The 15,000-nt window shown below is 41.2% G+C and overlaps 1 protein-coding gene across 2 annotated transcripts in view; it reads right to left on the bottom strand.

Annotated features, from left to right (window-relative positions):
- LOC137986024 (TNF receptor-associated factor 2-like) overlaps positions 1-12,349 on the bottom strand; it is a 100,059-nt gene extending 87,710 nt beyond the window's left edge. Inside the window, exon 1 of one of the 2 annotated variants that reach the window (XM_068833436.1) lies at positions 12,212-12,349. The gene's annotated coding sequence lies outside the window, so the exon portion shown is untranslated. The remainder of the gene's footprint in view (positions 1-12,211) is intronic. The other variant, XM_068833437.1, reaches the window with a different exon arrangement.
- Positions 12,350-15,000: the final 2,651 nt, after the last annotated feature.

Raw genomic sequence — 15,000 nt, 5'->3', positions numbered from 1 at the left:
TAGTTTGATTCCCCGTAACATGTTCCTCACTGAAAAATCTGAAAACGCTGTGGCGATTTTTTACATGGCACTGATTTTGAACTTAATTATTGTATATTCCTGTTCAAATTACGGCCGTTCAAAATTTACGGCAATACTTTCCATATTATTGCAAAACACGTTGACATTTACATTGTTGTTGGAGATACAAAGTGTGCATATTATAATAATAATAATAATAATAATAATAATAATAATAATAATAATAATGATGGTTTATTAAAACACACATGGTGGCATAAAAACTATGAAATACAATGTGCTTACATAAGTTACAACTAAAAATAAAATTACATTTGTTTCAAAGGGACTGGGATTACAGGCTATTCATAAGTTATTTACAATTCAGATATAGATAAAAGACAATACTAGAGATAACTAGACTCGTAAGATTAGTTAATCTTCGCCATTGCTGGGAAAAAACTAGAACCGAAGCGTTTTGTTCTATACTGGAAACGGCTAGAACTGCTACTGTTCCTAAGATGGTAAGAGTGGCATTCGGATCTTACGGGAGGGAGAAGGTGGTGCAGCTGGCCATCCGGATTATTTTTGATATTGTGCCACACTTTAAGACACAGGTGGGTGCGTCTATCCTCTAAACTGGTAATGTTGGCTTGTTCAAGAGCCTGTTGATAGTGAAGGTCAGGGTATGCAATTCGCAGGGCCCTCTTCTGGATAGCTTCAAGCTGGTCGATGAGGAAGCGAGGAAGGCAAGTAGCCCAGACAACAGAAGAGTATTCTAAGACAGAGCGAACCAGGGCGCTATAGATGGTGACAAGGTCCACAGGAGGGACTCCGGCGCGCTTCAAGACCCTGAGAATGTGCAGTCGCTTAGACGCCTTGGAAACGATTTCGTTGGTGTTATCGTTCCACTTTAGGGTGTCACACAGGGTCAGACCAAGTACTTTGTAAGATGACACAGCCTCTAGAGGTAAATTTCTATTATTGTATTATTGTTAACTAGATAAGTTCAGTTGCAGTACTTTCGAATAAAAAATTACAACTATTGTTGGGTATTTTGGAACGCTGATACAAATCTGCCAGTATTATATTGACTGTTTCATTGGCACTTAGCGATAGCTATTACTAAGGTTACCCATCTGCCGAGTTTTCTCTGCAACAAGCTACAACACAAACAGGGGGTTTGCAGTACAAGCAAAGGGCAAGACGTCGCAAACTCTGTTGTAACATCATCATCATCACCATCATCATCATAACATATCCTTAAAAAATAACCGGGAACTGGGGGACTGGTGATACTGAAGACTGACACTGTGTGGGGGCTTCGAAGGGTAGAGTTGTTTTTTTTCTTTCGTCCACTATTACATTTTTTGCAGTTAAGGCGTGGCCAAACGGGTCCACTGAACATGTTAGTGTAACATCATCCAACATTGTTGAATCGAACATGTTGCACTCCTTTGGCCACCATGTTGTATGATGTTGGAAGTTGTTGAACGAAGTTTGATTTCCATCAAACATCGTCTTCAACATCATCCAACGTTTCTTTTGTTCTAAGGTGTGAAAAACAGTGTTGCATTCGTTCGGCCATCACATTCACTAGTGTTGCACGCACGCATAAGCTTCGGCTATCGGTATCCATGGTCATGGCTTATTCGTTGCATCTGTTTCGCGGGTTGCCTCGTCAGTTCAAGCTACGGACCCTGAATGACCAAAGTCTTGAATGTCTCAGCGACGAAAGCTTAAGCAATCTCTTTTCGAAAAGATAGCCCTTCTTGTGTTCCAAGTTCTCAGAGGCAAGGCGCCAATGTATCTGCAGAATATTTTGCAAGTCAAGATCCCGGGACGCTATTCCTTACGCAGTGATGCCCTGGGTCTTCTCAAGGTTCCTCACACCTGCATGGTGCAAGACCTTTGGAGACCGGGCAGTTGCTGTTGCTTCTGGAACAGCCGTCCACTTGCAATCACACATTTTAAAGGGAACTTGAAATCGCCAACATGGCGAGAGTTTGTTTTCTAAGGATTCTGGGTAGATTTTGGTTCCAGACTCTTGAGTCCAAAATTCTGGATCCAACATGTTGCATTCGTTTGTTCACCTCTTTCGACACTTTTCAACAGCGTCCAACAATGTTGGATCCGTTTGGCCCGTCCTGTAGGGGTTAATGAAAAGATACTGGAAATACTCACACACAGACACCACTTTAACTTGAAATTTAAAAAACTTGGCTCGATTTTATGATTAAAAAATAATTAATGCCTCCATGGAATAAGGATTCTTGTATTTGAGCAGTACGCACTGGCGTACGTGCGTATAAATGATGGACGCTACGCCCCTGAGACTGGAGTGACATTGGGAGGCTTACAAAGTTCCACACCAGTCAGTCATCTCCCTACCACGATGCTGTGATCGAAGGTGATAACTATTAAGCATCACGAGTGGAAAGCAGATATATATTTGCAGTCATTTGTCATCGCAAGTAACCGAAACTATTGAAAGAAATCGCCTCATCCTGAAGGCAATAATTGATGTAATAGTGCTGTGTGGTCAACAGAATTTTGCGCTACGGGGGCATGTGGAACAAACTAGCAAACTTTCTTTCTCTGCTTCGGTTTTGTACCACGACTGACCTCTTCTTGCACTTCACTTACAAAATAACGACAACAGAGCAAAGTAATAATAATAATAATAATAATAATAATAATAATAATAATAATATTTATGTTGCACCAAGGATTCAGAATGAACTCATTGAACTTTGTGCAGACTACATCTTTGGTAAAAGATTATAACAGAGCTCAATTTTATGCGTTTTTGGCAGATGAGGCAACAGATGCTTCCGCAATGGAACAAATGTCAATTTGTGTCCGCTTTGCAGACCGGAAAGATGAAGATAGCACCTTGGAGATGAGGGAGGAGTTTCTAAGATTCGTAGAGGCAGAAAACACAAATGGTGCGGTATTGGCTGAGAAATTCATGACAACTCAAGGAGAGTTGGGAATTGAAACCCATAAGATGCGTGCGCAAGGCTAATACGGTGCAGCAAATATGGCCGGAGTACACAGGGGTGTGCAAGCAATCATAAGACAGCGTGTACCAGAAGCAGTGTTCGTCCACGGCAAAGCACACTCTCTTAACCTTGCTATTGGTCACGCATGCAAGGAACCTTTAGAACGCAATATTCTCAGCACCTTGCAAACAATTGCATTTGCATTCGACTATTCAGTCACGCGACTGCTAGCCTTTCAAGAATCTTTACGCCAAGAAGTTTTAGTAAGAGAGGAGATGGAAAGACGAGCAAAGCTAAGAACTTTGGGCGAAACACGATGGGCAAGTCGGGCTGATTCTTTATACGCTTTTCGGACAGCTTACCCCGTGGTAGTACAGTCACTGGAGAGTCTATCAGAAGATGGAGATGGGAAGCAAGGGGGTATTTGTGTTCCATCAGACAATTTGATTTCATCATCGACCTTTGTGCCACTGAGCATGTTCTTTCTAACACAGTCTCCTTATCAAAGTTGCTTCAAAGAAAAAATGTAGATCTTATTGAAGCAGCGAAAGAAGCAAGTGTGGTGATAGATGTCGGGAACGCAGAAAGAAATGATCCAACAATTTGGAAAGAGCTGTATGAGCGAGGAAAACAACTAGCAGCCGATCTTGACATTGACCCAACGATACCTCGAACAGCAGGACGCCAGCAACACAGAGTGAATATCCCAGCAGAAACGCCAGAGTACATGCCAGAGATCTACTCTGGCAAAGAGCCGTGAATTTTCCTTTGGTCGATTACCTCATACAAGAACTAAAAGACAGGCTTCTATCACACGAAAATCGTTTCTTAGGACGGTATCTTTTTCCAGCATAGCTGAGTGCTTTCAACAGCGGAGTACAAGATAAGCTTTATGAAACGTACAAAACCGATCTTTCAGGGAAGAAGAGACTTTGATAATGAAATTTTAAGGTGGCAAACAAAGTGGTCTCATTCAACTGATGAAAAAGCAGTGACACTCACAGAGACACTCCAGCACGCTAATCCGGACCTTTATACCAACGTGGTCATAATTATTACCATCTTCCTGACAATGCCAGTGTCAACTGCTACCCCCGAACGATCTTTTAGCACGATGCGTAGATTGAAGAAGTACTTACATTCCACGATGAAAACAGAGCGACTCGCAGCACTTGTCCTGATGCATGCTTGCAGAGACATAGCCATTGATGTAAAAGCCGTGATTCGCAAATTTCGCACCAAAAAAAACAGACGTCTAGCTTTCGAATTTCTTTGAGTTCCACCGAGATTTCAGATATGTTTGCAACTAGTGTGTCGCTAGTCAGGCCATTACGTTATTGTTGTTGTTGACCACAACCACAACTGGCTGCATTTTGTTATGCATATGTTATTTTGCATATGGAATCCTGGCATTTGCCAATTAATTTAAGCACCCAGAGTGCACCAGATTACATCTCAGAGTACTTGAATTTTCAGAATTTTCCAGGAGGGAATGTGCCCGGACCCCCTTAACATGTCGAGCCTTGGGCTCTCCTTATAGGCGCTATCGCGCCCATATTGTATCTCCTCTCAGTATGCTCCACCAAGGCTTACAAACAAAAAATGCCTAGAAACGCCCCTGTCTATCGCTTCTCTTCACCTGGAAAAGAGCCAAAAAGAATTTGAAAATGTTTTACTCATAGTTGATCACTTCACGAGGTATGCTCAGGCTTAAACTACTCGTAATAAGACAGCACGGATTATAGCTGAGGAAACTCTTCAATGACTACATCCCGTGGTTTGGGTTTCCAGCTCGCCTCCATAACGACCATGGCGGAGAGTTTCAAAACCAGCTCCTACGTCAATTGAACAGGTTAATTGGTGTTTCCAAGTCTCGCACAATAGCGAACCACCCCCAGGGAAACGGGCAAGTGGAGAGGATGAATCGCACGTTGTTGTCAATGCTCAAAACCCTTCCAGAATTGAAGAAGCCCAAGTGGGACGAATCACTTTACAAGATGATTCATGCATAACATGAGACCACTAGATGATTCATGCAAAACATGAGACCACTGGATTTGCGCCATATTATCTTCTGTTTGATCGTAATCCCAGATTACCCATCGACCTTATATTCAGTTTGAATAAGGACAATAATGGTCAAGTTAACTATAATTCCTATGTGCTTGAGTGGCGAGAAGACATGGACAAAGCGTATCAGATTGCATGCTCAGAAGACGGCAAAGAAAACTGTTGGGCGTAGCAAACATTACCATGACTGTAGAGTGTCGGGCGGAGTGCTTCAACCAGGGGACCGAGTGCTCGCCAAAAATTTAGCAGAACGGGACGGCCCTGGAAAACTGAGTTCACATTTGCAAGAGGCCATCCACGTCGTTGCTGAACGAATGGGAGGGGATAGTCCGGTTTACAGAATCAAGCCAAAAAATGGGCGCGGTAACGCCAGCGTGTTCCACAGGAACTTACTTTTGCCTTATGATGCACTGGAACTTGAAAGCTCAATAATGGAACCTGTTAGTCCGGCAGGGGAGACCGCCACAACGCCAGTGTAGGCCACGGCAGATTCTTACGTTCAACTCCCTAGGAAACCCAGAGTACCAGCGTGTCAATCCATTGGTTAACTACGTTCAGATGCCTTGGACGCCACCACCTGCTTCACCTGTCCCCTTTATATTGGACCTGGCCACACCTGCCTTTTTTACCACTTCCCCATTGCTGAATATTCAGGGAAAACCAGTCTTGTCGTCCAGGTCCCGCGGTGGAGGATCGTGCGTGGATAAGGGAGATTCGGTAGAATTTCTTCACATGAGTGGACTATGTAACACTGACAGCCTTAAATCTCAGTCTAGATTTTGTTATGTTTTCTTCTAGCGTTTCGCTCGCCCATTTATTTTGGAGGGTGGGGAGCCGATACAGTATAAGTGCATTAGTACAGATATAACTAGGTGAACCATGCGACCAGTTTCGTGGTTCGGCTTACTATTCGCCTGAATATTATACTAACAGAAATTTAACGAACCAACTTAAATAACAAAGGCATACAGTCAATAATATTGTTTAACGGCCTTTCGGGATTCCAGAGTTTAACATGACAATTGATAAAATCCAAAATCAAAAAAGCTAATTCTGCCGACAGCTGTATACTATGGATTTATATCTCCGCCAAAATTCAACATCGGAATTTGACATCCGAGTTTCAAATGTGAGTCATGATTTTCATATTCGACATCGAAGTTTTATATCCAACATTGAAGTTTTGAATTTGACATGGAAGTTTTGAATTTGACATCCAAGCTCTAAATTTGACATCCAAGTTTTGAATTTTGACATCCAAGTTTTGAATTTGACATTGAAGTAGTACGGTGGCCCATATAGGTATTATGACAACTTTCTTTCATATCATGACAACTCTCTTTCCATCCATGACAACGTTCTTTCCACCCATGACGATTTTCCTTCCATCCATGACAACTTTCTTTCTACCCATGACAACTTTCTCTCTGTTCTGTTCAGGCTAAGAAATAATCTTTGCTCTCGACAACGGTAAACAATAACTTTGATGATCTGACGAAAACTGTTAGTACATGCTTCGCATAATGACTACGATTCTTCGAACGAAAAGCACATGTTCTGGTACCCCATAACATTAACACAACAAATAGCCCCAGTAGGGTGGCCACATTACAAGTCTAGTCTCACAGGGGGTCGTGACGTTCTTCCACAGCGGGTCCTGGCCCGAACACTCTCTGCCATTGACAACTTTCTTTCTACGTATGACAACCTTCTCTCTACCCAGGACAACAATGCTTTCATGACAAAATCGTTTCGATCCGTGACAAAATTCTTGCTACTCATGACAAGTCAAAGCCATGCGAGCGGTCGATAATCTACATTAGTATATACTCACTCAGTGATCTTGGTGTCTCGAGCAATCTGATTAGTTCGCTATCTCGGAGTAATTCTCTCCCTACGGAGTAAATAATGCTTGATCCAAACAAAACAATGGCCGGCGTAAACTCGCCAGCATTTATGAATCGGAAATATTGAGAATACAAGATGATGCTGTGCTACAGAAGACAAAGAAGGACACAAAAAGAAGGCCACAAAAATGTATAAGAAGAGTTCATACTGTTGCCAACCAGCGTTTGACTTCGTTTTTCCAGATAATTATTGCTGAAAGTAAACAATCTTCACGCCAACAATTTGTTTCACTCGGAGTAATTTTCTCGATTTCAAAGAATAATTGTTAATTGGAAGATGGCGTTCCCGGGAAGGTTGTGTCTTTCGAGATAAATGCGAACTGAATATATTGCCAAGTCTTTGTTCTGAAAGAAGGGGAATCGCTATCAAGCTCTTTCTGTTTAGCCTGTGGTCATCTCGCTACTTCCACGAACAAAATGTGCCGAACCATCAATTTATCATTCCACGTGACGGCGTCATCACACGCTTAAAACAATTCATCTGGTGCTTCATCGTCGGCTTCTTCACCCGGAAAATTCGGTAGAGTTATGACCTTTGAAGGATTTAAACAGGCAAAAACTTCCAGCGCCTTTCGGGGGAAATCTACGAGTACATCTAAAGCAGCTAAAGTTAAACCCGAGGACAAAAAGGTAACCATAAACATTGGGCTTATGAACTTTGATCACAGAAGCATGATGTTGAAGCCTTTGAGGGGAAAGCGACTTCCGATAAAATTTCGTGGATGCCACTCATAAGGAGATTTTAGAAGGTAGGTTGAGCAAATGGAAAATATTCAACAAAGCAATGATTGAAGATGACGAAAATCACATGTTTTTGTGCGACAATGGAAACGAAGCCCTGTTTATGCCAGGTCAAACACAAGATTTCTTTGTTCTGTCCAAGTATGGAGGAAATTGGGCGAGACTACCGTAGAATTGTCCTTTCAGTTGTGTACGGAAAAGAATTACGCGGCAGAAATTACGCGTACCATGTGTTGGGCAAAGATCCAGATTATTCCAGTGATGAATTTGGAGAGGAAGAAGAAGACTCCTCGAATGTATGGGAAAGTGATGAAAGAAACAGGGAAGCAGGAAATTATCTCTTAAGTCATCACAATGAAAATGCTGGAAGTCCAGAGAGAAAAAAGGACAAAGGTCCTCGATGAAGAAACAGCAACCAGTCACATGTCAGTAGTGTATCCCATGGTTCTATATGCATGGGAGAAACAAAGTACCACTTGATAAACCAGGTACTTCCATTTCATCCAGACACGCACCATATGAGACACCAGGTGCATGTCTTCTTACGCTTGAACCATGGGGATATAAATCTCTTTAAAGGGTTGCTGTACGAGTGTCCGCGGAACCCTCAATCCTTGTAACTGTAAACCATGCCACACTGACCTATATATGCTGGGCCGTCGATCATGTCTCTTATGGCATCACCGTTTGTTCATCATAATCAGGATTTCGACGACTCAATCCGTTTATTCTTCTTTTCAGTGTGCTGATGCTCATTTCCTTCTCATGATATTCAGAGAGGAAGTTTTTGATTTCACCACATTGAAATCCTTGAAGAAAGTAATACCTTATCAAATCTTCTTCGCTTTCGTCTTCGATCTCCCCTTCGGCTGCCATGTTACTCATTCCCGTTGAGTTCCGTGAAATATGTGTTACAGAAGTTCCGGTTCCAGAGTGACCTAAGACGCCATCTTGTTTAATAAACCCGATCCCCGACAGTGGTTATAATTCCGTGTCCAAGTACACTAAATGAAAAATCCGACATTAATTCCTTATGCAATACAGTACTCAACGTCATCCGCCAACACTACCCATTACTACTAGTTACTTTATATAGTCCCCATGATTAATCGTAACTTAATACTTGGACACGGAATTATAACCCCGACAGTGCAACCCAGGCCCTCACCGTAACGTTAATCAGAGAAAAATTATGTCATATATACTGTATTTACAAAGAATTTTGTCACAGATGGAAAGAACTTTCTCATGTACAGAAAGCATTTTTCTGTGGATAGAAATATTTTGTCACTGATGAAAAACAGTTGTCACGGATAGAAAAACAGTTGTCATGGATGGAACGAAAGTTGTCATGGGTAGAAAGAAAGTTGTCATGATACCTATGGGCTACCGTAGAAAATTCTGTATTTCAGATCCGACTTTCAAGTTCAAATTCAACTTGCAACTTTTGAATTGAACTTCACGCATGAATGACTTGACCTTTAATTTCGTATCCTTGGTAACGGTAGCCACTGATGTAGTTGACTGAGGGCTCGCAAGGCTCGGAAATTTAGGAATGGCGGCTGAAATATTGAGGAGACTGGAACAGGAGGTGGTACAGGAGACATTAACAGCACTTTCCTTTTATCCCCTCGAAATTGAGTGGTTCTAAGACTAGATTATGAGGCTCGAACACTAGTGAACATAGACAACGGACTTTAGGACCTTGACGAAATTGTTCGCCTCTGAGCCTCCCGCTCTCTTTCCATCTACTCACTCAATTCCTCGGATATTTTCTGGATATCGGGCGACCATCATTTAACATAAGAGGCGACCATTGCCTTTGCTTACGGAACAGGGTTTTCAAGTTCCCGTCATAGCTGAACTCCTTAGAGTACCCACACGCACCTTCAAGAGAAGGATGGCAAAATACGGTCTCTAGTTCAAGGTCAGATCGTTCCAGCATAGTCAATTCTTTCAAATAAAGAGTCAGATCATTCCACTTTTAAAAAGACAAGAAAACACTCTTATTCAATGAAAATGTAAAAAAGTTCCTGTTCAATGCATGTCTAATTGACAGAATGAGTTAACACAAAGCTCCATCGTCGCTGACTGTATTGGAACTTTTCGATAACTCTTTTCTTTTCTTTTCCTTCGGAAAGGGAACGTTATGTAAACTTTCCGCAGCAGTTGATAAGTTGTTCAGTTACGCACGAAGGAACTTCAAGTTCGCCCTTTTGAATTAAGTCTACCCACGTAATTCAATCAGCTTGTTATATCCAGTGGTTAGGGACATTTGCCAAATTAATACTGTTCTATGCCTTACGACTTCTGAAAAGAGCGGAGCGAACACATCAGACTTATTGTCTATAGGAATAGTGTTTTGGTCTATCCTAGAATATGCCGTTTGGCAAAATATCCCTGAGTACCTCTGTAATAGCACTGAATCCATTCAAAAAAGGGCTTTGAAGATCATTTACCCGGACTGCTTATATGATCAAGCTCTGGTGCTGACTATGAAGACACTCTATCCGATAGAAGAGACAGTTTTTATTCTCATTGCAAGAGAGTGAAATAAACGATATTATTCATTTAACAATTTTAAAGACTTGCTATCTGGTTATTTGTTAGTCGAATTATCTGACTTTTTGTGGAATGAAGTCACTCTGTAACGATCTGACTTCGAATGCTACGACCGGATACCCACACGCAAGCGAGTTGTAGCCTTCCCCAAAAGTCGAACAATTTCGTCAAGTTCCTAAAGTCCGCTATCTATTTACACCAGTGTTCGAGCCACATAATCTAGTATCAGAACTATTCAATCAATTTCGAAGGGATAAAAGGGAAAGTACTGTTAATGTCTCCTGTACCACCTCCTGTTGCAGTCCTCTCAATATTTCAGCCGCCATTCCTAAATTTCCGAGCCTTGCGAGCCCTCAGTCAACTACATCAGTGGTTACCGTTACCAAGGATACGAAATTGAAGGTCAAGTCATTCATGCGTGAAGTTCAATTCAAAAGTTGACATTTGAAAATTGTAGTCGAATGTGAAGTACAGAATTTTCCACTTCAATGTCAATTCAAAACTTGGACGTCAAATTCAAACCTTCGATGTCAAATTAAAAACTTCAATGTTGGATATAAAACTTCGATGTCGAAAATGAAAATCAAGACTCAAATTTGAAATTCGTATGTCAAATCCCAATGTTGAATTTTGGCGGAGATATAGCACAACACAAGGATCTCGTAAGATTGAATCATTCAGGAGTCTGTTTACTAGCCAGCCGATGAGCCGAAATCCCCATTGAAAGCTTCCTTGATTTGATCGTTCGCAATACTTTTGACTAATAATTAATACGCAGGCATTGTTTTTCGTGGGAAATGAGGCTTTTCCAATGTCCCCCTTGGACGAGCTCCAAATAACTCCAAATTTGTTCTTCTTCTTTTAAGCCACCGCTAAATCCCTTATCGTCAACGGAGCAAACTGCTCGATGTAACATTTCTTTAGAAGAAGATCTATTCGCCCTTTAGCCTGGGTAGTGAGCGATTTCAGCGAGCGGAAAGCGAAAGTCAGTCCACCAAAAGCGAATAACTTTCTCTGAGTTATTCGCTTGCTAAGGGAAACTCATTATTTTGACGTAAGTGACTGAGGTGTCAATCAAAAAATCCGGGCCGCGCCAATCAGAGACCCCGTTCGTGGGCGAACAGGAGTTTTCAAAATCATGGGCTTTTGTCCGCAATCGTTTCCTTCTCCTCTCCTTCCCTCCCCACTCCAATATTTTTGTTGCGGCCACCCTATTCTCGCGCGGCCAGAAAAATGAATTGCTTCTCGACTTAGGAAAGAAAACAAGCTAAATAAGCTGCTGCCTGACAATGTGAATTCAACCTATTCGCTCAGGCAGAGTAGGCGTTTCGCAATTCCAAAGTGAAGGGAAAACCGTTTGTAAGAATATGTCCTCCTTCCTGAAGTACAATAACTTACAGCTCACGTGTTTTAGGATTTAGTTTTCTAATATATTTTATTAGAGTATAGTGTTTTCATATCGTTTTATCAGTATTATATTATAGTGATATTTATATTAATAATTAATACGCAAGTCAGCCATGCGGTTGCTATGCGTTTCCTGAAATATACTATCTAACCAATGTAAACTATTTGTTTATTATTGTCACCTTCTGATGCGTGTTCATACGTGTTCGAATACCAGTGATCGCTATCTTCCCTTGACCAAATGTTCCACTTCTTGTTCGTGATGCTATTATTGTCCTTTCATTATTGAGTGCATAAGTTACGTGGCTTTCCGTTTATCCCGTACTTGTAGTTTCATACTCGTCCATCTTTTTTTAGCGGCTTTTGTATTAATACCAACGCAAGTAACCCAAAGTTAGGTAACATGTCATATTTAGTGAGGGAATTAATGTGGAAGCCGGCTGTTAACCAGCTCACACGGTTCAAGCTATCAACCTCCTTATATTGCACGTAAATTAATGTGAAAAGCGAGACACTCACCGTCCTTCGATTCCCAATCTGAAACACATACAGCGGCTTGCGAGGCGGATGAATTTGGCTTTGAGAAAAATCCGAAAATAAAACGCGACAGCCAAATGTGATGCGGTGTCAATATATTAAAAACCAACAACCGAAAGCGGAAGACTTCGCAAGTAGCTCGAACCCATATCCGCGAGGCGGAAATTGGAAGAAGGCAACCTAGGACTGAAATAAAGTGTATATCAGCGGCAAATATTTAAACAGTCTTCAGTTTATCAAACTGTTGATAAATATTTGTTCCATCAGATATCGATCTCAACTTGAATTTTCGTTTCTTTTTTATTTATCATCGGCCATTTGGCAGAATTTATTCTTGTATTTCTTTGCGAGCATTTTCTACCAGAGTAACACGCAAAGGCGTAAGGCGTTTTTTGAAACGAGCAATGCGGTCAAAATCGTTCACATGTTTGCTGGAATAGTACCAATACGACAAACGTAAATAACCCTGCCAAAGCGAAAACGGAATGGCGGACACGAATGGTCAAACAAGTCAAAATGCAAAAAGTCCAGCTGTCCTTCGCAAGATAGTACAGAGGAAAACAAAATGATTCAGTCCAAGGGGAAGGCTTCCTTGTTCAAACAACGCTATATAATATATAGATTAGCCAAGCCTAAAAGCGGAGTTCCCTGGTTATTTATTCTTTCTTCCTGTAGGGTTAGTAAAAACAAAAGGTTTCGAATCGTCCGCGTTTTGATGTTTCCGGTTGCTGCTTTAATAGGCCTTTTTCGATATATTAAAATTCAGCTTGATAGCGAGTCAGTGAGGACAAAGACAAAGGAAAGTGGATGATATGTAAATATTTTTCACATTAATTCCCACGTGTTTCTATTGTCTTTGTCCTCACTGCCTCACTTTCAAGCTGAATATTTAATATATCGAAAATGGCCTATTAAATCATTTTCTTTGCTTTTTTCTATAGAAAATTTCATTGCCTAACTAATGAATTCCACGGTAAATTTTACGCTAAAAACCGATATCGTATGAATCACGAAGCCATGCGTACGATATCGGTTTTTCGAGTGAAATTTGCTTTGGAATTCACCAGTTTGGCAATGAATTTTTCTTGAACCGCATGAGTTTTAAAAGAAAACAAGCACACCCTAAGCCAGCGAATAGGAATCACGCTAAAATTAGAAGCCATGAAAAAAAACTTTGTCAGTTCAAGGTCAAAGAAGAGTTTTACTGATATACTTTATTCCACTTTATCTCTGAAAACGAGATCATTCACATTTTGATGTATTTCATTTAAAGACGCCCGGTTGGCTTGGCTAGTAGTTAAAAACATGGAATGCTGGAATGATGGAATGCTGGAACGGTGGAACGGTGGAATACTTAAACACGGAACGCCGGAATACTTAAACACGGAACGCCGGAATACTTAAACACGGAACGCCGGAATACTGAAACACGGAACGCCGGAATACTTCAACATGGAACGCCGGAATACTTCAACATAGAACGCCGGAATACTTAAACATAGAACGCCGGAATACTACCCCACCCCCCCCCCCCCCCCACAAGTGTTCGGGGCAAAAAATTAAACTACAAAACAATGGTGAAATATGAACCCTTTTATTGTCGTAAAAAAGGTTGCTGTTATTCATCGTGGTGAAGTACAATAAAAAGTATTCTCGTTTGTTTCACGATGTGGTCACTTGTGATGTAGGTCGCGACGTTTCGATTGCATACTGCTAGTCTTCATAAGGCGATGATGTCGAATGGTGACGCCGTTCCGGCATTCCATCATTGCGGCATTCCGTGTTTAAGTACTAGCCGGTTGGCTTAGAACAAGAATCGGCAGAGGACGAACTTCAAACAAGATCCGCTCCAACACTTAAGGTTACTGCTAACCTTTTCGGTCTCAAATTTTTCAAAATGTTAAAAAGCTACCATAAGATAGCTCATTATATTTGTTTTCTTGCAAAAAAGAAATTATTTGAAAATGTTTTTTTCTTGCGGAGTTATTGCAAATTTTGTGTTTTTCGTGACAAAAAGGTTAATCCCCCAAGGTGTTACGAGATGTCAACAATCGTTAACACCCGTACAATTTGACGCGGGAATACATCCGGGTATCTTCACTTTATCGCGTGATGCGGTTGTGTTAAAGCAATATGCGAGGCGTTATTTTACTAGGCCATGAAACGCATGAAACGAGGAGAGAAGTCGAAACGGGAAAGTTCTCCCAGGGTAAAAAGTAGAGACCTTAACCACCAGGACGGAGGCGACGGCGACGGCACATCAGTGTTAAGGCTGAGGCGAGACTGATGTTGCGTCCACTCGACTGAGCATGTTATGCAACACTGCGACGGCAACTTCCCGCCAGTTTTAAGAAAGGACAACACTTTTTCTTCGTTTGCAAAAGCTGCTGGTAGCTTATGACGATTTTTGGTGGCTATAAGGTTTAAACGATATTAAATGTAAACAATAACGTACATTTAGGTCGCCTTAGAGTAAAAGGTAAGTTGTCCCAGTTTCGCTGTTTATAGGGCCACTGAAAATTATTTAACACAAAGATAATTTTACTTTCTCATCACTCAGAAATGTAAATATGTATAAATAGCTTAGATGTAGACAGAGATACCAGTATAAAAAGAAATGTCGAGCATATTAAACTGGATCAGTGATATTACAGCACAGAAGATATACATGTAATAGATCTTACCGAATGGATTTCTTCGAGCTTGAGGTTGTCTGTGAATTTGCCGATGGGCGATGTTCATCGTGGAATTTCTCCTGAAATAACTTTAGC

Source organism: Montipora foliosa, chromosome 2 (genome assembly GCF_036669935.1).
Source record: "Montipora foliosa isolate CH-2021 chromosome 2, ASM3666993v2, whole genome shotgun sequence".
NCBI classification, from domain to species: domain Eukaryota; kingdom Metazoa; phylum Cnidaria; class Anthozoa; order Scleractinia; family Acroporidae; genus Montipora; species Montipora foliosa.
Note: the sequence above shows the minus strand (reverse complement) of the source record. Positions and strands in the feature narration are given on the sequence as shown.